The sequence below is a fragment of the Gambusia affinis genome, linkage group LG01 (assembly GCF_019740435.1).
Source record: "Gambusia affinis linkage group LG01, SWU_Gaff_1.0, whole genome shotgun sequence".
NCBI lineage: Eukaryota > Metazoa > Chordata > Actinopteri > Cyprinodontiformes > Poeciliidae > Gambusia > Gambusia affinis.
In genome coordinates this window covers 19,542,254-19,565,123 of record NC_057868.1, presented here as the reverse complement: position 1 = coordinate 19,565,123, position 22,870 = coordinate 19,542,254, and the positions used below count along the sequence as shown (strand labels likewise).

The 22,870-nt window shown below is 39.4% G+C and overlaps 1 long non-coding RNA gene across 1 annotated transcript in view; it reads left to right on the top strand.

Annotated features, from left to right (window-relative positions):
- Positions 1-11,173: 11,173 nt before the first annotated feature.
- The window catches only part of LOC122827289, a 32,580-nt gene continuing 20,883 nt past the window's right edge, over positions 11,174-22,870 (top strand). The window contains exons 1-2 of the long non-coding RNA XR_006370018.1: positions 11,174-11,339; positions 21,118-21,202. This is a non-coding gene — a long non-coding RNA (uncharacterized LOC122827289). The remainder of the gene's footprint in view (positions 11,340-21,117; positions 21,203-22,870) is intronic.

Below are 22,870 nucleotides of genomic sequence, written 5' to 3'. Positions count from 1 at the left end.
ACGAACAGAGGACAAGAACCTGACAGGGACCTGAAACGCAGGTAGCATTAAATGCATAGGAGGTATTCGGGGAAGGAGATGCTCCTGGGGCTAATCAAGAGGAGAGAGACATGTTGAATCAGAGAAATGAATACGATAACCATGACGACCCATGAACTGGACTACGTAGCTGGGTATGCATCTGTCGTTTTTTCCATGGATGAAAAACCCTCAGTGGGAATACAAACATACTGGCGGAAGTGCGTGCGGACATGATAAAGTTTAAGGAGTAATATATGGGGCTTGATAAAGGTGAATGACAGAAGCTGCTACTGGGTGCGAGACGCTGTAGAAAAGAGGTCGGTGATCTACTTTGGGTCACCGCGGGGAGGGATGCTACTATTTTTCATTTATTTATGCATTAATTCAGTTGAAAGCTCTTAAGCATTTAAAACGCAGCCTGGGTGGCGCGTGCTAATAGGCCAGCATGTTCGGAAAGGGGATGGACTAAGATAAGGTTCTACTTTCCTAGCATTGCTAAACATGAATGAGACATGTGAGGCTACTGCCTCATTCTAAAGCCCGAGGCGGGCGTGGCGTGGAAAATCCGACAGGAGGAGCTGATGACCGGGGAGACAGCGGCTAGGCGGAAGTGAGTGAAGCTGTTTGTGTAGCTGGACCAGAACGGGACTGATGGAAAGGTGATTTGGTAATCGGCGGAGAGATGATTGACCACCAGCTGGGAGGGCGACAGACATCAGGGCGAGACCTGGCGGCCGGCCAGGGTCTGAGTCGGAGAAAGACGGCCCAGATGAAGACAGTGGGATTATGTTACCGCTTGCCAAAGACAGGCCATGGAGTGGGTAGCGCAGGAGCGAGGAACGGTGGATCCCAGTCAGGCAAGAGAGCGGCGGGAGAAGCTGCTTGGAATGAATGCGGGCGGGGCAGGAAGTCTTTTTTTTTTTTTCATCTGGGGAGCGTCTGAGGGAGAGAAGCGGCCGAGCACACGGCTAATCGTCTATAATGGTGGGCATTAGCGGTGGAAGGGCGAGCAATCGCAAAGAAAGGATCTGGTGAGATAGCTGACTGAGATCTGAGGCATGCGGCTGAACAGCTTGAGCTCAGCTGGAAAGCGCACGACGCCATGGATGGCGGTCCTTATCAGCTGGGGCTTGGACGGTGATTGGACGTAACGAGTCTTGGTCCGGCGTTGAGCAATCAACGGTGATGAGCCGGAAGTTCCGGCTGGATGATGCAGGTGGGGCTAAAAGAGTCTTCCAGCTTGAATTTACGCCTAGGCTTCATTACAAATGTAGTAAAAATTGTTAATTTAAATATAGCACCGGCAAAACACAGATTTGGTGTTAAGTATCCAAATTAGGCATTAGATTTATGCAGTACTGCATATTTTGATATCAATCCAATACTAAGTAAATATCGAGCCAGTGCCATCAATTCCAATACCAATAGTTATTTAAATGTTATCAAACCTTTTACCTTTAGTCGTTTTTGTGGTTTTTCTTTTGAATTATTTAGTTTGAACATTTACATAAAGTATGTTGCTGTCTACAAAATAACATATTGTCATGTGAATAATAACATATTTACATGACAAACAGAAACCACAGAAAAATAGAATAGTTTTGTATGCATTGTTTTCTAGGTAAACAGAGCAAATAAATAGCTTTTGAGAGCAAATTAAAGCAAAATCTTTTTTACAATAGAGTTGAGAAACTGTGATCCAAAACTAACATTTCAAGAGGAAATCTGAAACTAAAATGTTGGTCTTACTGCGCTGGTATCGATCCAATACTGAAACACACTTGGTATCGATATTATCAATATTTTGGATTGATCTTCCTGTCTCTATTAGATATAACTGAGTAAATCTTTGACCACTAGATGCCGACAAAGTGGATTCAATACCATTATTGCTTTGAGTAAAATATGCATGTACAGGAACTAACTAATCATGATAATCTACAATGAGTAACTCTTCCATTTATTAATGAATAAAGAAACATTTCATTGCCTTTTTTGGCATCAGGAACTCTTTACAGTAAGACCAGTGTGAAGAAAATGTAACCAATATAAAATCAACTTGGACCAAAGTAAATAAACTACTAATGTAAACACTGTATTGGCAGCTTAATATCCTGATTGTAGCACTATTGTTAACCTAAACGCTTGAATGAATCTGAAAACATCTGCAAGAAGTTGGGGAATCTGCTGAGACAAAATGTCACAGTTTGGTTTGAACCAAAGTCATGTTTTACTTCCTAGGTTGTACAACTTTTTTTGACTCACTGGGATGCTGGTGAGGGACATTATTTCCTCAAGTCTGTCACAATCTGATCAGGGGCATCTGAGATGGTCTTTGTCACACGCAGGCAGACAGACGGACTGATGACTGGAGACACACTGCCGGTGCAGCAGCCTTGTTAAATTTTAACAAACTGACTCCAGCTCACCTGGTGTCAGACTATTTGCCCTCACAGTCACTGTCACGTTGCTCACTCTACATGAAATTCACCTTGTTAGTCATATCCAGATTTGCTGCGTCCTTATTATTCCAACCTAGATTTTTCAGGTATATATATATAAAAAAAGTCAACAGGAGAAAAGTCACATTATCAAACAGGCTTGTTAAATCTGAACCAGTTGCGAATGTCTGGGTTGTGGTGCATTCCCACTGGAGCCACGTGCTCCAGCGCAGAACACCAGCAGATTGCCCCACATGCATTTAGATCACTTTTAGGTTCACAGAACGGTAACAAGTTGGGTTTTTTTTCCAAAAATTATACAAATATTGAATGTTTTTTTTATCATTTCTTGCCTGTGAAGCTTTAAACTAGTCAACTTTTTATTGGTTCCTTAATTTACAGCAGCAAGAAAAACACTGCAAACAAATTCATAATGGCACATTTGAAAGCATTTACTTTTCACATTACATTTTAATTTGTGATTGTTTTACATAATTTTTACATTCAGGAAGAAAAACATTTAAAATAGATTTTGTTGCTGTTCCTAGAAGAAGCGCTGTAAAATAGCGACTTGTAAAGATTTAGACATTAAAGTTTATTTAAAACAGTTCAGCAAGAGATGATTATAATTACAACATTCTGGGACTTTTTACTGATTTTATGTCTTTCACTCTTAAATAACAAAAGGTAAAGACGTTGCATTTATGTAGGAGTTTTCAACACTTGGGTTGCATAAGCAAGATTTTTGCTTTCAGAAGACACCTGAATGCATCATCGTACATTTTACTTAAAATATTTAAAGGCTAATATGGAGGAGTTGTGCATTAACTTATTATGATTATAGTTAATGGAGTGTTGGTTCTTACTCTTCACCATTTAACACCCAAGCATTTCCAATTGTCGTATTTTCTTTCCTGGATAATGCACCAAAACTGTTGATTCACTCTAAATACTTTAGCACTTATATTTAGTGCAACAAACTCCTTTTATGAAGTAGCAACTAGTGACAAATATTGCATATTTTCTGATGTTATTGTTCCAATTTTTCTCAGCAAATGTGAAGTGCTGCTGTGGCGCCTCCCATACCTCAAAGCAGAAGATGCTTTTAACCAACTCTTCAAACTGGGTTTTGCCACCAACACAGTTTTCCTTTCCACTCAATCTTCCATTAACATGATTGGATCTGTTTGGTAACAACAGCAGGTTTTTACCAAACAGATCAGCAGTTTTAACTATAAGTTGGTTGACAATAACGTAGCCATACTGTAACATAACTCCATGGTTTCTGTTTATCTTAATTTGTGAATAATCAAATTTAACACTAATAAATGCTTGTAATTGATAACTGTGGGTAAAGAATTCATGTTTTGAATGGATGAACTGAAATACTTTTTTTTCTTCTAATTAAATTGTCGACATACATCCTGGTTCATGTCCTATTGCTCCCCATAAATTGTGTTTTGAAGCATCAAGTGATTCTATGAGACAGGAGGATATAACATGCTGTATAATTCAGGCTCCAGCTGCTTTTTCGGCTCCTTTTACCTTGCAGACAGTGGAGCTAATGGAAGCAGTGTCTCCTGATTAACTCCCAGAAAATGTTTTTTCTTGAGGCAATAACAACTGTTCTCATTAACACTGAGCAATTAAAGCCTCACAAGTTACTTAGACTTCTGCCTGTTCATGAAGATGTGAGGTTTATGATGCAGTGTTTTAAAGTAAAGCACAAAAAGGCTGGAAATGCACGAGAATATTCAGCTGATGACTTGGATAGGATGTAGATAACAGTAGGTGTAATTTTCAAGCGGGCATTTGTCATATTGTTTATCATTTATCGTAATACATTTCTTAACATGATAATTTTGTCGTGATAAATTTTAAATGATACTTGAAATCCCCTTAAAATTGTGAGGATTGTTAATTTTTCTATTTTTTCTGCAGTTTTTTCATTGAGAGCATCAATAAATATCAATAAAGTTATAAATATGAATAAACTGTGAGCAGTTTAGTCATACAAATCACTCTTCCATATTAGACTATTGTCCAAAAAAAGCATATTACAGATTTTTTCCAAGAGCAGTGTTAGTGGCCCTATGTAAAAAATAAGTAATACATATTTCTTATTGTTACTTTTATTGGTATCACAAAAGTGCTATAAAATATTGTGATTAAACTTTATGTCCATATCGCCCTCCCTTCCTATGAATAATGTTAAAAATAATGTTAAAATCATTACAATGAATAAATAGACTTATTTTAAATGTTTTCTACCAGTAAGTTGAAGCTTTATTTACACCATGAGCCCATAGACAGGAAGCCCTCTGCCTGAGTCTTTAGTAAATTACTGAATATTTGGACTTAACTCATGTAGCTGAAAGGTTCAGCACACCTCCATCACACTCTGCGGCGCATGGATTACTGCCAGATCAATAGAAGATGGCCGTCTATTCAAGTAGTTCTCACACACTGTAATCTTTATCAGACTGAACCGAAGAGGTGTGTGTTTTATGTATTTGTTTCTTTCAACACTGTGAAAACGCCTCAGGAATTCCTCTATTTGTTTCGATGCTTTATGAAGCTTGCAGTAATAATGTTTCGAGGTAACACAGTCTATTCGTTCAGTCGCATGTTATGGGGACAAACAAATGCTCAATGTCAAAAACTCCCAGGAATTTTCATCATGGTGTGTCTCGCCCCACGAGGCACGGCGAAATCCTTGGCTTGTGCAACACTTCTGTCAGAGAGGCTCCTGCTCTGATTGTGTGACCCTGCGTCCGGCGGGGACAGCTGATCGCCCCTTCATCCACTTTATCCTTGTGAGCTGCTCTCTCCCGGAGATATTGAGACACGGTCCGATAATTCTGCCATGACTCTGCTGGGCTGTCCGAGGCGGAACGGAAAAAATAAACCTTGGGTTTCTCTGAAGACCGACAGGTAACCGCCGGTGCCTCGCTAAGGTGTTCACAACCCAACAAGTTTACGTTGCGGCTGCAAACCTCAGTGTCTTGCTTCAAAACATAACATCCCAATAAAATACAAGGTAGAGCATGAATTGCCAGGGTTTTAACAGGGTTTTGAAATTAAACTGAAAAGAATAGCATGTGTATGCTTTTATCCTGTTTGACTTTGATGCCCCTAAATCAAACACAATCCCCCTAAATAAAACACAATCACATACATAAGTCACCAATGTATTGATTAGAGTCGCTCTGTAAGAGCATTCCACAGTGCTCTCTTAAAGGGACAGTATTATGTATTTTCCAGTAGAGGTGCAGAAAAAAAAAAAAAAACATAAATTCTATGGAAAATCATAATTCCTACTACTGGGAATTCAAATTCAAAAGGCTCAAAAAGTTATTATAGTCTGTTTTGTTTTCTTGTGAAATGTGTTTTAACTAAAAGTTATTGTTGTTTACTTCTCTCTTCCTCTTGTCAGTCACATAATTTAAATAGAATCTCTACATGGTCTGAGTGGAAAACTGGTTTCTAATCAAAAATCCTTTCTGAACTGAATTATGATCCTAAAGATCGGAATAGGATTCACATCTCTATTTCCCAGGCACATACTCTTTAATTACCAGGTTTTGTTCAGTTGTTATGAAAATGATGAACATATCAAGGTGTTTGCTGATTGCTGCTGCTGCTAGTCTGTAGGAGCTGAGGGTGGGAGTTGTGTGTGAAGCATGTTTTCCATTCAAACTGTATGTTCAGCAACTTTGTATTTTTTTGTGTGTTTTTATTATGTAAAGCACTTTGTACTGTCTCGTTGCTGAAATGTACAAATTAACTTTATTGATTGATTTAGGGGCGGAGACCACACCTCTCTGTAAAGAGAATGGTTGCCATAGGAGATTAAAGTATTTCTGAATTATGCATGAAAGAAGCAAAGCAACACTCCACATATGAGAACAACTTTATAATAAGACGTAAAGCTAAAAAACTGTGATTTTACATTATAATGGCCCAGTCAAAGTATTCTTTCTTTAAAGTATTTGGTGGGTCTTTACTCAACAGTAGATGCTACCACTGAGCCATCTGGTGCCACCAGAGTTTACATATTTTAGTCCAAATGAGAATCTGTAGCAAGAGTTGGAAGAGGATTTTTTTACAGAAGCTTTCTATCCAAACTCGGCTCATTATTTAGCAAAAATAATTGGCAAAGATTCAGTCTCCAGATGTGTAGCTGGGAGAGACGTACTCTAACGCTCTACATCTACAAACTGTATTCTCACTGGGCTGAATAGAATTGTGCACCACAATTTTAAAGTGTATTTATGTAAAGTATATACTGTATCCACTGTCTTCCAAGTTCAGAGTTGGTTTGTGTTGACCTATTTAAATGACAATAAATTACTCTGAGGTCTTTGTTGTGACAATATGGGAAAAACTCAAAAACTCACTGAATCTCCTCTTGAAAAGGGGGGAAAAAAATCTGCCTTTGAGTCTTGTTAGTCATTATAGAAGTGAAGACAGGCAACAAAATACTTTAACAATCAAGTCTGTGTTAGTGAAAGACTACACTGGAGCACATCTACACCAGATTCTTACCTTTGATCCTAATATTCATCTCATTCAATCATTTTAATGAGAAACCCCAAAAAATGAGCACAGGGAAAAATGTGAGAGCGGACTCTGGGCTGAAGATTTCCTGTTGCGTTTTGCTTGTTATTCAACCAGAACCATTAAGGACAATTTTTAATGTGAATCACCTGAAGAAGTTGCCAGGGGAGTTAAAATAAAACCAGCATGATATCACATCAGTTGCTACCAGCAACCAGACAGATGAATTAGTCCAGTCTTAAAAAATTAAAGTTAAGACTGCAGGTGGGAGAGAATGAAGATGTTTCTCACATCTGAACAGATGTGCAGTAAATTCCATTACATGATCTCGTGTTTCTTAATGTGTCTTTTAAAAGGACCTTCCTTCATCTGATGGGGGTTCAAAGCTCAGTTTGTGACTTTCTCTGTCTGCTCCTCATAAGCTACGTTCACACATCAGGTAAATGCAACTCAAAGCCACTTCTTTTTGTGCATATGCAACAAATGTCCAACTTTTTCACTACAGTCTGAGCTGCCCAGTTCACATCTTTTCACCCAAAAAAATGAATCCAACCTGTGCCACTTCCACAAATGGAACAAAGTCGCATACGTATCCGATTGTTAAAGCATTACAAAGCTGTCTGAACAGTCATGTTGCATTTTATCAGACTTTAACGACATTGATGTGAGATGTTCAGCAGGTCATCTCTACCATGTCTAGATAGACATATTTATAGAGAAGGACAGGCACATGGACGTCATGTACAAATATAGATTAGAGCTTGCACAGTTTCTACTTTGAAAAAAGGACAGATCAGACAAAAAGTTTTGAAAAATTATATTTGAACTTCTTTTCACTGCATTACTAAACAGCATGGAAATGATTAAAACATATCTTAAAACTTTTAAAACAACTATAGGCCTCAATTATGTTCAAAGTTGAGATATAAGCTTTTATTTCATGTTCCTTTGTATTTGTATTTGTAGAATTTGACTCCATAAAAGTTATCACTTGACCAGCCTCACTGCACATCACTGTTAATTTTTATATCGTGTGAGAAATCTTGCAAGTTCAGGGAATAACAAACAAAACCCAAACAACCAGAAAATAATTTTTTTGAAGTTATTTTCTATCTCTAAAGGATTAGGTTTGATGGTCTAATCATGCATGTTTTTGCTGATTCAAGTCAATTTAAAATTGTTTTTTAAAAAATCAGATAGATGAATGGATGGATGGACAAGCAGACAGATGGGGAATCTTTTATTTCATTATTAGTAGAAGAAAATCTTAAATTTGACTATGTATGATAAATGATATTGCATGGTGAAATAAAAAGCAGAGTGTAGAAGGACACTGAGTCTGCTTAGCTGCATCATAAAAAAAAAAAAAAAAAGCAATTCAAAATTTAACATTGAGCCAGTAGCTAAAATCACTATTTATTTACTGGCAGCCAGTCTTAAGCTCTCTCAAACTGCCTCGCGGACATATGATTATTGGGGCCTGCCCATAGCAATGCATAAGGAGAGCAGTGACTGACTTGCGAAGCAAGTCAGTCACTGCCTCCATGCATTGCATGGCAGGCACCTATTATTCTACACCCAATAGAACGTCTCTTTATTTATTTATTTTTCTTCCGTCAACCGGAATGCGGCTCGCACCGCTGCGAGCCCACCCACAAAAGTGGTATCAAAACGTGCGGCTCGTGCCCGGGAGGGGTGCTATTACTTTTGGTGGGATTTGGAGTTACCATGGCGACGTAAAAAGCAAAAAACGACCCCAAAATCACTAACGAGCTCACCAGGTGCAAGTCTCGTCATTAAGGGGAGAGGCAACCAGTAAATCCTGAAAATACCCTATTTTTGAGGATTTTCTGTGTCATAACTTTATGTAGAAACGCCATTCAAACTTCATTTTGTAGATACGTCCGTGATCTCTTTTAAAGTGAAGACAGCACGTCAATATGTATTATGGTTTGTCCACAACTTCTTTCTAAGCGACCTAAAGTTTTAGATTTTTGGAAAAATCAGAGGTGAAGGTCATCCGCTAGAGTGAGAGTCAGAGTGAAATTTCGACCCCAAATCATTTTTAACTCGCCTCACGCCACAAATATTGCATGATTGGTATCAAACTTGGTCATGACATTGATACGCTGCGTGCCTGCTTCGGTCAAATGTTTTAAAATTCTCTAGCGCTACGGTTTTCTCCAGGTGCTTCAGAGCAAAGTCATGCGCCAGGGTAGCAGACAGATCTCACTGATTCACTTCCATGTATTTCTGAAAAATTTCAGACCTTGGCACACACTTTTTTTTATCTCATCGCTGTTAATACTGTGAGTGAGGTAGAGATATGAATGGCGGGACTATGTGAGACGACAAATAGCCCTCTCATATGCTTCAAACGGGTTTCGAATATGTATTACGGTTCTAACGGGAAACAGTTTTTTGCAATGCTTTTTTTAGTCAAACTGGCTGGCTCAAACAGAGAATTGTCTCCCCCTGGATGTCTCACTCACAGCTGGCAGAGAGGATTATTTACCATGGCAACGGAACCCAGAGCAGGGAGAGCTGCTGAGGACTACAACACGCATCACTGTAGTTCGAACTACTAGTTCAGTTAAAACAGAGGAGGACTGAGCTGGCCTTTAGAACAACTTGCTGCTATGGGCTGTATATAACTATTTTAACCCTGTCACTGTTACACATGGGATGAGTCTAGCCCTTTGAAATGAAGCTTACTGAAAATTTCAAAATAAAAGCCCTTGAAAATTTTTACATCAGGTCATTGCTTTTTTGAGCGTTATATGACTGATTTAATCCAATGACTGTTACACATGGGATGACTTTGACCCTTTCAAATGAAGCTTAACAAAATTTCAAAATAAAAGCCTTTGGGAATTTTTACATCATGTAATTGCTCTTTTGGCTTTATGTGACTGGTTTATCCAAAGCACTCTTACACATTGGATTAGTGTGGGCATTTAATATGAAGCTTACTGCAAATTTCAAAATAAAAGCCTCAAAATGCCCTTCTGACAGTGCACCGCCACAGGCGGTGCAATGATATCATTCTGCATTATCTGTTTATCCGAGGTTAGGGAACTGCCTTGCGCAGCAAGGCAGTTCATTAGCATTAGCCTTTTAGCTTAAATAAGCTATTTTCTATTTTTCAGACTTATTAGCCATGTTTAGTATACTTAATGGAGTAAGTAAATGACAGTAAACATTCTAATGATACCCCACATGCTACTGAAAGTATTTATGCTTACATTAGCATATTTGCTCATTTTAGCTAATACACTTGCTTTATCATACTGAATATTGCATGTCCAGCTTACTTAACATTCTTGTGATTCTCCACATGCTATTGATTACATTGCAGTTTATTTAGCATTGATGCTAATTGTTAGCATCAGAACGCTGGGTCCAAACCGACGGGCACACTTTGGCAGGCCCCAGTTAAATTTCTTCAGGAATTTTCTAGTTTACCCAATTATAAGGCAACACTGCATTTTTTATGTCTATATCCACTGTCTCTGTTTAAAGATGTATGACACAGTATCAGACTCACCTCTACCAATGGTGTTTTGATTAGGAGAAAAGAACCTGACATCATGTTCAGAGCAATGCTAGCTGTTTATTCCTCACTCATTCTCCCAGTCTTTGTAGAAACTTTGACACTCAGTCTGTTTTTGTTTGAGGCGTTTATATTTGAACTTTCGAACCCACTAACATAAGTTATGTCACTGGTGTTCCAGCTGTTTGTTGTGCATACAGATGGGTCTTAGTCAGAGATAAGAATCAGAACAAATTACGTGTCAAGGTATTAATATGATTCTTCTGGCTTGACCAAAATCTTCTCTTTCTGCTGCTACAAAAAAATGATAGCTAATGATAACGGTTTCATTTAGCTATATGAGACAGCGAGAGGATGTTCTAGAAGTGGGCGTCACTATTTCACATACATGTTTTATGGACTCATGGCATTTATTTAAAGAGCTTCAGCAATACATAATTCAAAGATCTTGTTTAAATTTATAACTTAATCACAGTTAGACAGATTGCTACTGAGATCAAACTTAAGCTGAAATTAGAGTAAACATGTTTTGTTGTTGTTGTTTTTTCATTCTATGTCATGTTCACGTTGTGATTCTGTCTCTCTTCATTTCAAATCAGTTCCATTCAGCTGAGCCTGGCCTGATTACCTCTCTGCTCCCACCTGTGCCCCTCAGTCTCTGTTTGTCTATCAGATTATCAAAACTATGTGTTAGCAGAATTACAGCATTCCTTCCTTGGAGATCAGGCACTCTTCTTGTGCCTGATCTCGCTCCCTATATGATGGTGAGTGATTTTAAACGTTGGGTACAATTTTCTGATGTTTTAGTATTTGAAAGCCACTTCTAGTCTATTTTTAATTAGCCACATTAGCTACCTGAGCAGTTAGCTTGTTTATAAAACATGATGACTCAGGCCTTGCACACATGTGCAGAAAAGAAAGGTTTTCATCAAAATGAACTGTTGTTTTAAACATGTCACACCCATAGGGGGCAGTGTAGCATAAAGCTAAAACCTGTCAACCAATCAAATTACTTCAAAAATCACCACGCCTAAATGTTAGATATTTAACATGGCACCAGGCGGTTCATTTGTGTGGACAGATGGAAGTTGAATGACTTTTAAATAGCATATTAAAATATGAAGCTGTAGAAATATATAAGATAATTTTTAATGCTATATAACAGCCTTTTTGTGAGGCTGAAGAGGCAGATGGAGTGTGGAGTAAGCCACATTACCTTTAAAACAGTGACTTTCTTCACCATTAGAGGCTTTTGGAGACAAAAATGAAGTGAAATCACTCATTCCTTCTCTTAATGAGTTTCAAGAGCTGGAACAAAGGTTTATTCACAGTTCTAAACATATTTAGGCCCGAGCAGCAAAGCGCTGCGAAGGCCTATTGTTTTTGTACTGTTTATTATTAGGCCCGAGCAGCAAAGCGCTGCGAAGGCCTATTGTATCTGTACTGTTTCTTATTATTATTATTCTTTATTATTCTTCCACCCAAATGAATTGCCTTTTTGGAGGCTTTATCATATTCAAAAACTCACCAAATTTGGCGGACGCATAGAGACTGTTTAAAATTTACGTATTTTAAGGTCGTTGCAAAAATCGCAACAAAAATGGCTCAACAGCGCCACCTAGCAATTTTCAAAAGACCCTTTTCTATTCACTTACTTTGTCGTAGAGACTTGAAATTTGGTACAGTTGTAGAGCTCCCCAAGACGCTCAGAATTTACAATTATTGTCATAGTGCAAGTATCACAGGAAGTCGGCCATTTTGGATCGAAGGTCACATTTTGACCCGATTTTTTGCCGTTTACACCTTCGTATTTGATCGAACTCCTCCTAGGGATTTCGATTGATCGGCTTCAAACTCGGTCAGTCTGATCATAAGGGATGGCCGATTAAAAGTTATCAAAACGGTGACTTTTTGAGTATGCTGAAGGGGGGTTAGCAGGGGTCAAAGTTCACCAACTCGCCATAAACTCTAAACAGTTATAACTCCTACACTAAAACTCTCAGAGGAACCAAACTTTCAGTGATTGAGCATCATGGGTTGACCTAAAATACCCTGTGGTCAAATGATGACATCACTAAGGCCACGCCCCTGAGAACAGGAAGTGTCATGTTTTACTGGGAGCGGTCCCTATATTACACCTTTGAACTAATCAACATGAAACTGTGTTAACAGTCAGGAAACATGTTGCTGTATTGAAGATTCCAGCCCGACCGGCTTTGATGGAGCAGGTGGGCGTGGCGGCGTGCGGTGACCTCTAACGCTGTCATACGTTTGGCTCTGAATTCCACAGTTTTGGGCCAAACTTCTCCAAACTCACTAGGATGGATCTTTATCCACCCCAAGACAGGAATCCATAATAAAATTTGGTGGGCGTGGCCTAATTTCTCTATAGCGCCCCCTAGAAAATTTTAAATGACCAGCCCCTAGCCATGGTTTAACCTACAATTACGAAACTTTACACATCTGTATATTGTCCTGATGTACAAAAAGTCTCTTGGATCCCTGGTCTCAACCCAACAGGAAGTCGGCCATTTTGAAATGAAGTTCCAAAATTGACCTCATTTTTGATGTTTACAGCCTTCGTATTTGATCGAACTCCTCCTACAGTTTTTCAGATACAGACTTCAAAATCGCTCAGCACACACTTGAGGCATCAAAGGTGAAAAGTTATCAAAGGAATTCTCGTACTTCAAAGTATGTGGGCGTGGCTATGTGTCAAACTTTGACTATTAGCCATGAAACATAAAACTCTTATAACTCCTACACTAAATCTCTCAGAGGAACCAAACTTTCAGTGATTGATCATCATGGATTGACCTAAAGACCCTGTGGTCAAATGATGACATCACTCAGGCCACGCCCCTGAGAACAGGAAGTGTCATGTTTTACTGGGAACGGTCGCTATCTTACACCTTTGACCTAATCAACTTGAAAGTTTTTCCAGAACACAGAAGACATGCTGGTGTATTTTGGATTCCAGCCCGACCGGCTTTGATGGAGCAGGTGGGCGTGGCGGCGAAGTGACCTCTAACGCCGCTGTCATATCGTTTGGCTCTGATTTCCACAGTTTTGGGCCGAGCTGTTCCAAACTCACTAGGATGGATCCTTATCCACCCCCTGAAAGAAATCCATAATAAAATTTGGTGGGCGTGGCCTAATGTATTTATGGCGCCGGCTAGAAAATTTTAAATGATCAGCCTCAAGCCATGCTTCAACCTAGAATTACCAAACTTGGTACATATGTGTATCTTTTCAGGACGAACAAAAAAGTCTCTTGTAGCCATATTCTAAATTCAACGGATTTTCTGTAATTTTAGATTTTTTAGAAAAAAATATGTTATTCCCATTAAGTCCTCTTGGTGTCACTGTTACTCCACACATGAATAGAATTACACAGTATGAGAGAGGTGCTGTAATGGCGATATTAACCACTTGGTGTCACTATCACGCCATACATGACTATGTGTACATTTTTACCACTGCAATTCCCAAAGATGCATCTGTGTATTTTGTAGTTCCACAGTTACGTTGTTTTCGATACTTCTGCTGGCTCGTTGGGATAAAAATAGCCTCCACGGATAACATTAACGATCAATCCTTCCTTAATCCCGTCTGCATGTGCGTTTTTATTATGTAAGTATACATTTCCATCTCCTATATTTGCGTTTATATCACTTATTAGCACTAGAGAACTGAATATGACGGTTGACAGTCAAGCTAACGCAGCTAAGCTATTAAGTGCACAGAAGCATGCTTGATTTAACGGAGAGAGCAGCGCCTGCAGCTGTACGGCTGCTTATTAATTTTCCCTGAAGTAAAAAAAGAAAAGAAGAATTTCTGATATTTTATTTTGAATCATCTTTATAATTAAGAAAATTGTGGAAACATTGTTTCAAAACATCTTATGCGTGGCGCATGCCAAAGCTTAAATCTTATTTCTCAGTTCGGTTTTACGCCCCACCCTCCTCCCCTCCCTCCGCCCACTTACGTAGCAATGGCTGGCTCGTTGGGATAAAAATAGCCTCCACGGATAACATTCACGATCAATCAAGCCGTCATGATATGTGTGCAGTTCGATCTTTATAACGCACGCGCACCTCCTCCCCCTCCTCCCGCTCCCCGAAGAAATGAATATGACGGTTGACAGTCAAGCTAACGTAGCTAAGCTGTCGGACCTAACGAATAGGAGACAGATGTCATGGGTATTAGCGGTGAGATGTCCTGTTGTTGCATTCCAACTTATCAACGTGTTTGCTGCAGAGATGTGGATTCTGGTGAGTCTGATATGCTAAACAATTTCTTGCTCATTTAATGGAAGCCACATTATTTTGTTTGAACCGTACATGGGCTGCACACTCAAAGCTGTGGAGTTTAGTACTTTCAAAATATCCTTACAGTTAAAAGTTTGCCTGGCAAACCTATTAAACGATATTACCTCAAAGGTGTTGACAGGAAGTGAATTTTATTTATTAGACAATAAAATAAACTGGTCCAAAAACGTGAAACAGCCACGAATGAGCGTGTCCGTAGTTGCTAAGAATTATAATGGAAACTTAAGCACTATAATTATTAATATTGAGATAAGTGTCACAAATCTGTGCAGCAATCTGAGCTGTGGAATTGCAGGAGGATCGCTGAGCTTTGATATTAAACGCAGGGCCGTAACGCAGAATCTGGAGGCGGTGGGTGGGGTGGGGGGCTTTAAAGTAATTCTTAGAGTTTTCCACACAGCAGTGAACCACACAAATTACTCACGTTTTTATTCTTTGGACAATCTCCTCTTCAGTTCAACCTTATCAGTGGATACACATTGTTGATGTTACCATTATAAAATAGCTTACAATTAAGAATTGGCAAAGCTCAATGTGATTTTCACAGTAGAGAGCTCAGAGTAACCAAACTTTCAGTGATTAATCGTCATGTGGTCAAATGATGACATCACTAAGGTTAAACTGTCACAACTGTCACACTTAAAGTAAATATTTGTTGTATTTAACATGTTTCATGTAAGAAGTGAGCATGTGATGAAATAGATTCTGTCCTCCAATTTTATGTAATTGAACATTACAGCTAACAAATGTGATGATCATGTGAGGTAATACATTTTATGAATTTTTCTTATATACAGTATATTTTTTAAATATAAAATTAGTTAAATAAAAGGGGGTCAAATGTAATAAAGATGAATGTAACAATTTCACCTTGATTTTGAGTTAATGGGGCACACGATTTGGAAGCTATTGAAGAAATCATATTATTTAATATTAAAATTATTTATCCAACCATCTTCTTACAGCAGGGGTGTCAAACTCCAGTCCTCAAGGGCCGCTGTCCTGCAACTTTTAGATGTGCCGCTGCTGCACCACCTGGATAGAATGATTTGATCATTAGCCCCACCCACTTCCAAATGACCCTCGCCATATTCATACGATTGTCTTTAAATCACACATGGATGATCCGATTGGCACCAAACTTGAAATGTAAGACCTGTGGTAACCTTTAAAGAGCTCAAATGTTTTGAAATGTAATTTTACGCCACTGCGCCCCCTAGGTCAATCCATCCGCTATATCTCCGCCGTAAATGGACCGATCTGCGCTAGATTTTTTGTGAGTCGTCGGGGAGCGCTGCCGAACGCATTCACGTGTGCCGTCTGGCGGGCGATCGGGCGGGGAAGGTTGGCGACGGCTCCAGCTGCGGCGAGCGTGCGCCGGCTCTGTAAACGGTGCGAGAGCTTCCGCGGCGGCTGGAACTCCGCGGTGGCCAGTGAGCCGGAGCAGCGCTTGCTGCGAGGGCCGCACGAGGCTGCTTGCAGCTTTAATTTTTTTTATTTTTCTGCCCCCCCAAAGAGGGGCCTTTTTGGAGGCTTTATCATATTCAAAAACTCACCAAATTTGGCGGACGCATAGAGACTGTTTAAAATTTACGTATTTTAAGGTCGTCGCAAAAATCGCCAAAAAAACCGCTCAACGGCGCCACCTAGAAATTTTCAAAAGACCCAAACCAATCACTTTACTTTATCGTAGAGACTTGAAATTTGGTACAGTTGTAGAGCTCCCCAAGACGCTCAGAATTTACAATTATAGTCATAGTGCAAGTATCACAGGAAGTCGGCCATTTTGGATCGAAGGTCACATTTTGACCCGATTTTTGCCGTTTACAGCCTTTCAGATTTGATCGAACTCCTCCTAGGGATTTCGAGTGATCGGCTTCAAACTCGGTCAGTCTGATCATAAGGCATGGCCGATTAAAAGTTATCAAAACGGTGACTTTTTGAGTATGCTGAAGGGGGGTTAGCAGGGGTCAAAGTTCACCGACTCGCCACGAAACTCTAAACAGTTATAACTCCTACACTAAAAGTCTCAGAGGAACCAAACTTTCAGTGATTGAGCATCATGGGTTGACCTAAAATACCCTGGGGTCAAATGATGACATCACTAAGGCCACGCCCCCTGAGAACAGGAAGTGTCATATTTTACTGGGAACGGTCCCTATATTACACCTTTGACCTAATCAACATGAAACTGTGTTAACAGACAGGAAACATGTCGCTCTATAAGGGATTCCAGCCCCGACCGGCTTTGATGGAGCAGGTGGGCGTGGCGAAGTGACCTCTAACGCCGCTGTCATACGTTTGGCTCTGAATTCCACAGTTTTGGGCCAAACTTCTCCAAACTCACTAGGATGGATCTTTATCCACCCCAACACAGGAATCCATAATAAAATTTGGTGGGCGTGGCCTAAGTTCTTTATGGCGCCCCCTAGAATATTTAAAATGATCAGCCCTGAGCCATGCTATAACCTATAATTACGAAACTTCTTATACATCTGTATATTGTCCTGATGTACAAAAAAGTCTCTTGGAGCCATGGTCTCAACCCAACAGGAAGTCGGCCATTTTGGAATGAAGTTCCAAAATTGACCCCATTTTGATGTTTACAGCCAGATTTGATCGAACTCCTCCTACAGTTTTTCAGATACAGACTTCAAAATCGCTCAGCACACACTTGAGGCATCAAAGGTCAAAAGTTATCAAAGGAATTCTCGTACTTCAAAGTATGTGGGCGTGGCTATGTGTCAAACTTTGACTATTCGCCATGAAACTCAAAACAGTTATAACTCCTACATTAAAACTGTCAGAGGAAGCAAACTTTCAGTGATTGATTATCCTGGGTTGACCTAAAAGACCCTGTGGTCAAATGATGACATCACTCAAGCCACGCCCCCTGAGAACAGGAAGTGTCATGTTTTACTGGGAACGGTCGCTATCTTACACCTTTGACCTAATCAACTTGAAAGTTTTTCCAGACACAGAAGACATTCTGGTGTATTTTGGATTCCAGCCCGACCGGCTTTGATGGAGCAGGTGGGCGTGGCGAAGTGACCTCTAACGCCGCTGTCATTCGTTTGGCTCTGAATTCCACAGTTTTGGGCCAAACTTCTCCAAACTCACTAGGATGGATCCTTATCCACCCCCTGAAAGAAATCCATAATAAAATTTGGTGGGCGTGGCCTAATGTATTTATGGCGCCACATAGAAAATTTTAAATGATCAGCCCTAAGCCATGCTTTAACCTAGAATTACCAAACTTGGTACATATGTGTATCTTTTCAGGACGAACAAAAATGTCTCTTGGAGCCATATTCTAAATTCAACGGATTTTCTGTAATTTTAGATTTTTTAGAAAAAAAATATGTTATTCCCATTAAGTCCTCTTGGTGTCACTGTTACTCCACACATGAATAAGGCGAGAATTACACAGTATGAGAGAGGTGCTGTAATGGCGATATTAACCACTTGGTGTCACTATCACGCCATACATGACTATGTGTACATTTTTACCACTGCAATTCCCAAAGATGCATCTGTGTATTTTGTAGTTCCACAGTTACGTTGTTTTCGATACTTCTGCTGGCTCGTTGGGATAAAAATAGCCTCCACGGATAACATTAACGATCAATCCTTCCTTAATCCCGTCTGCATGTGCGTTTTTATTATGTAAGTATACATTTCCATCTCTTATATTTGCTTATATCACTTATTAGCACTAGAGAACAGAATATGAATATGACGGTTCACAGTTGCAGCTGCTCTCTGCTTATTAATTTTCGCTGTAGTAAGAAAAGAAGAATTTCTGATATTTTTATTATTGAATCATCTTTATAATTAACAAAATTGTGGAGAAAAAAAAAGATTCTCTGTCAAAACATCTTGTAATGAGCGCACGCCAAAGCTTAAATCTTATTTCTCAGTTCGCTTTTATTTGAACCTCCGTACTTCTAAGAGCGTTTGCATCCCAGCCAAAAACATCTTGTAATGAAGCGCACGCCAAAGCTTAAATCTTATTTCTCAGTTCGGTTTTGTTTATTTGGTGCTTTTTCTGTAAGCTAAAATGAATAAGCAGAATTTGAACCTCCGTAGTTCTAAGAGCGGTTTGGATCCCAGCAGAGATTTTTACTGTGTGCGTTCTGGCTCGATCTTTTAGCACACACGCACGACGCACGCACGACGCCCATCCCCCACCTCGAAGGGTTGAATATGACGGTTCACAGTCAAGCTAACGAAGCTCCCTTGTTTTGACTTATGATGTTTTTTTCAAAAATTGCATAGAAACGAATGAAGAATTGCCTTAATTTTCATGCTAATAATGTTGTAAAACTGTTGTTTGCAATATTTTTACATCAGTTTAAGAAATTTACAGTATCTATTGTAATTCTAAATTATAAAAAATAATTTTGTAAATATTTGACATTTTCACAGTGAATTTTTTATTTTTTTTTTTCAAATCGGATTTTGTTTGAAATCAAAACAAAATTTGTTTTGATTTTGATCAAATCAAATAAAATCAATGATTTGAATGAACTTTAAACTCATTCTTAGAGTTTAAATTAGAGTTTAAATTAATTTTAATTTTAATGCCATGGCTCTTCAGCATTTATGTGAGCTTTAAGGGATTAATTTTTGCTTTGAGATCTGTTTACTTTCTTCCTAGTTAAAGAAAGCACATTTCAGCAGCAAGGCATTTAAAAGTGCTTTACACCAAATCAAAGACAAAACACAATGCAACATAGAATCAACAATCAAAACAAAACATCAAGTCAGGTTTTGTCAATACATTTGCAATTTATTACATTTCAAATACAACTCTAAACAAGTGGGTTTTTAATTTAGATTTAAAGGAAGTCAGTGTTTCAGCTCTTTTACAATTTTCTTGAAGTTTGTTCCAGATTTGTGGTGCATAGATGCTAAATGCTGCTTCTCCTCATTTGGTTCTGGGGATGTAGAGCAGACCAGAACCAGAAGACCTGAGAGGTCTGGAAGGTTGATACAACAGCAGCAAATCTTTAATGTATTGTGGTGCTAAACCATTCAGTGATTTATAAACAACAACAGTATTTTAAAGTCTATTGTTTGAGCTACAGGAGCCAGTGGAGGGACTTTAAAACTGGTGTTATGTGCTCTATCTTCCTGGTTTTAGTGAGAACACGAGCAGCAGCATTATGGATCAGCTGCAGCTGTTTGATTGGTTGGACAGACCTGTGAAGACGCAGTTGTAATAATCAATGTGGCTGAAGATAAGCATGGATGAGTTTCTCTAGATCTGGCTGAGACATTAGTCCTTTAATCCTGGAAATGTTCTTCAGGTTATAGTAGGCCATCTTTGTGACTGTCTTTATGTGGCTATGAAGGTTCAGGTCAGTGTCCATCACTACTCCCAGGATTCGGGCCTGATTGCTGATTTTTAGTTGTAATAACTGAAGCTTTGCACTGACTCTAGATTGTTCCTCTTTAGGTCCAAAGATAATAACTTCAGTTTTGTTTCTGTTCAGCTGGAGAAAGTTTGGCACATTATCTGTTCTAAGCATCTGTTCTGTGTTTGGATGGGTTCTGAGTAACCTGGTGACTTTAGATGTGCGCTGCTGCACCTGGATAGAATGATTAGTTCATTAGCCCCACCCACTACCCACAGAAAGTCACCATTTTTTCCTGCAGTATGTCTAACTTTTCTCTGTTTTTTATATGGATTTAATCCAGTGCAAACCCACTTAAAATGATAAGGTGATGACATCTGTCAATGCTGGCTGAACAGTGTGGGCGTGGCCAGATGGCGAATGTCAGACCCTCGCCATATTCATACGATTGTCTTTAAATCACACATGGATGATCCGATTGGAACCAAACTTGAAATGTAAGACCTGTGGTAACCTTTAAAGAGCTCAAATGTTTTGAAATGTAATTTGACTCCACTGCGCCCCCTAGGTCAATCCATCCGCTATATCTCCGCCGTAAATGGACCGATCTGCGCCAGATTTTTTGTGAGTCGTCGGGAAGCGCTGCCGAACGCATTCGCGTGTGTCGTGTGGCGGGCGATCGGGCGGGAAAGGTTCGTGACGGCTCTGGAAACGGTGCGAGAGCTTCCGCGGCTGCTGTAACTCCGCGGTGGCCGGCGAGCCGGAGCAGCGCTTGCTGCGAGGGCCGCACGAGGCTGCTTGCAGCTTTAATTTGGTGTTTTTACTCATTTTTCCTCTCCTCTCTCCTGCAGCATCCATTACAACAACAGGCACATGACAAATCATGGAGAACATCCTTTAGAAACATCCCAGTGACTTCCTGGAGTCTGGTTTCAGGTATCAGATCATGGATCATTATGCAGTGATGGTTTGAACTTCCCTCTTCTCTTTGGTCTTCTGGGATTTGGGGTCATAGTTCAGATGTTATTTGAGCTATGAGATGTTAATCAGCTGCTCCAAGTGGTAAAAAACAACACCTTCAATTTCACCATCTTCATTAACACACGTTTTAGCAGTCTGTTTTCTTAGCTAAAGTCATATCAATACACAATAAGAATTCAATACTGTCTAGTATTGACAGTATTGTGTGACAATTGCATTTTCAAAGTCGTATCACTTCTAAATTAATCTAAAGGGAAAAATAGTCCAAATTAAATGGATTGTCACTGTTCTTATGAGCGTAAGTTGGTATTGATATTAAAATATAATCAGGAAAGTTGGACAAAAAGAGACAGTGATGCATAGAGGAAATATGGAGCTGCAGAAAAGATGATTTCTACTTCTATACATGCAGCAAAGACCTGATGCTTTGGTGGGAAATAGAAAACCTATCTGTTTAGGTTTTTATTATTGGCAATGAGGAAAAGCTATCATGACACACACACATACACGCACGCACGCACCCCGCGTGCACACACACACACACACACACACACACAATGTCCTATAATCCTTCCCTCTAACACAGAGAAGCTGTAGGTACAGATAAATGTACCAGCTTTTGCTTTAATCTATTCAAACAGTTAATCATGTTAGGCTATACTTTGTTAAAGTCTTATTTCAGACAAATATTGCAATATTAAATTTCAGGCTTAAGCAGCCCTCTGGGAAGAATGGCTCTGTAATTTCCACCCTGGCCTTATAAATTTGTGTGGGCAGACTTAATTGGAGTTAAGTCTTATCAAAACCTTGTAGTATTCTTCGAGCCTAACTAGAGGTTGCTATGGCAACGTGCCAGCAGGCAACAGAGGTTGCAGGAATAGGAAAAACATCCATGAAGCTGGAGACACGGGACAGACTTCTGAAACTTGTTAATGAGCTGGATTTTTTTTCTTCTTTGTTTGTAAACAAATATAAAATGGGCAGAACACAAACGTGTGTCTGTTATTCTTAGTTTTTTATGAAAACAAAACTTACCAAATAGACTCTTTAATAGCTGATTAACCACACGCTCCAACCCTTTGCTATTCAGAGAGAACATTTTTTATGACTCCAAAGCAACTTTTTCAAACCAAACCTGCCACGTAAGCCAGGAAATATGAAGCAAAACTCACCAGATAATTTCTACCTTCAACACATGGTGCCAGGCTGTGATTTTCCACTGGAGAACTTTGTTGAGCTTGCAGCGAAGAGCTGTGTTGGTTTTTTTTTTTTTTTTTTTTTTTTTTCTCACTCAGAGACTCGGTTTTTACCAAACATCACGTTGCACTTTGTAGTTAGATCCTGCAGCTCATATCAGATCTGTAGGCAAACAACTCCACTGCAGAGCTTTGAAGAAATCTGAGCAAAAACAGAGAGAAAAACTTTTTTCTCTGTTATTTTCCCCACAGTGAATTACCCAGAGCTGTGATGTAGCTTTAAATTAGTTTTGTACGAAAGTATAGTAAGTTTCTGTCCACTGCTAAATTATGGAGGATCTTCCACCACATCCTACACCTGGGATCTCATCACTTGCCTTCCCTAGTTTAGCTCGTCAGCTCCATTTGCTCCCATGTTTAAAAAATG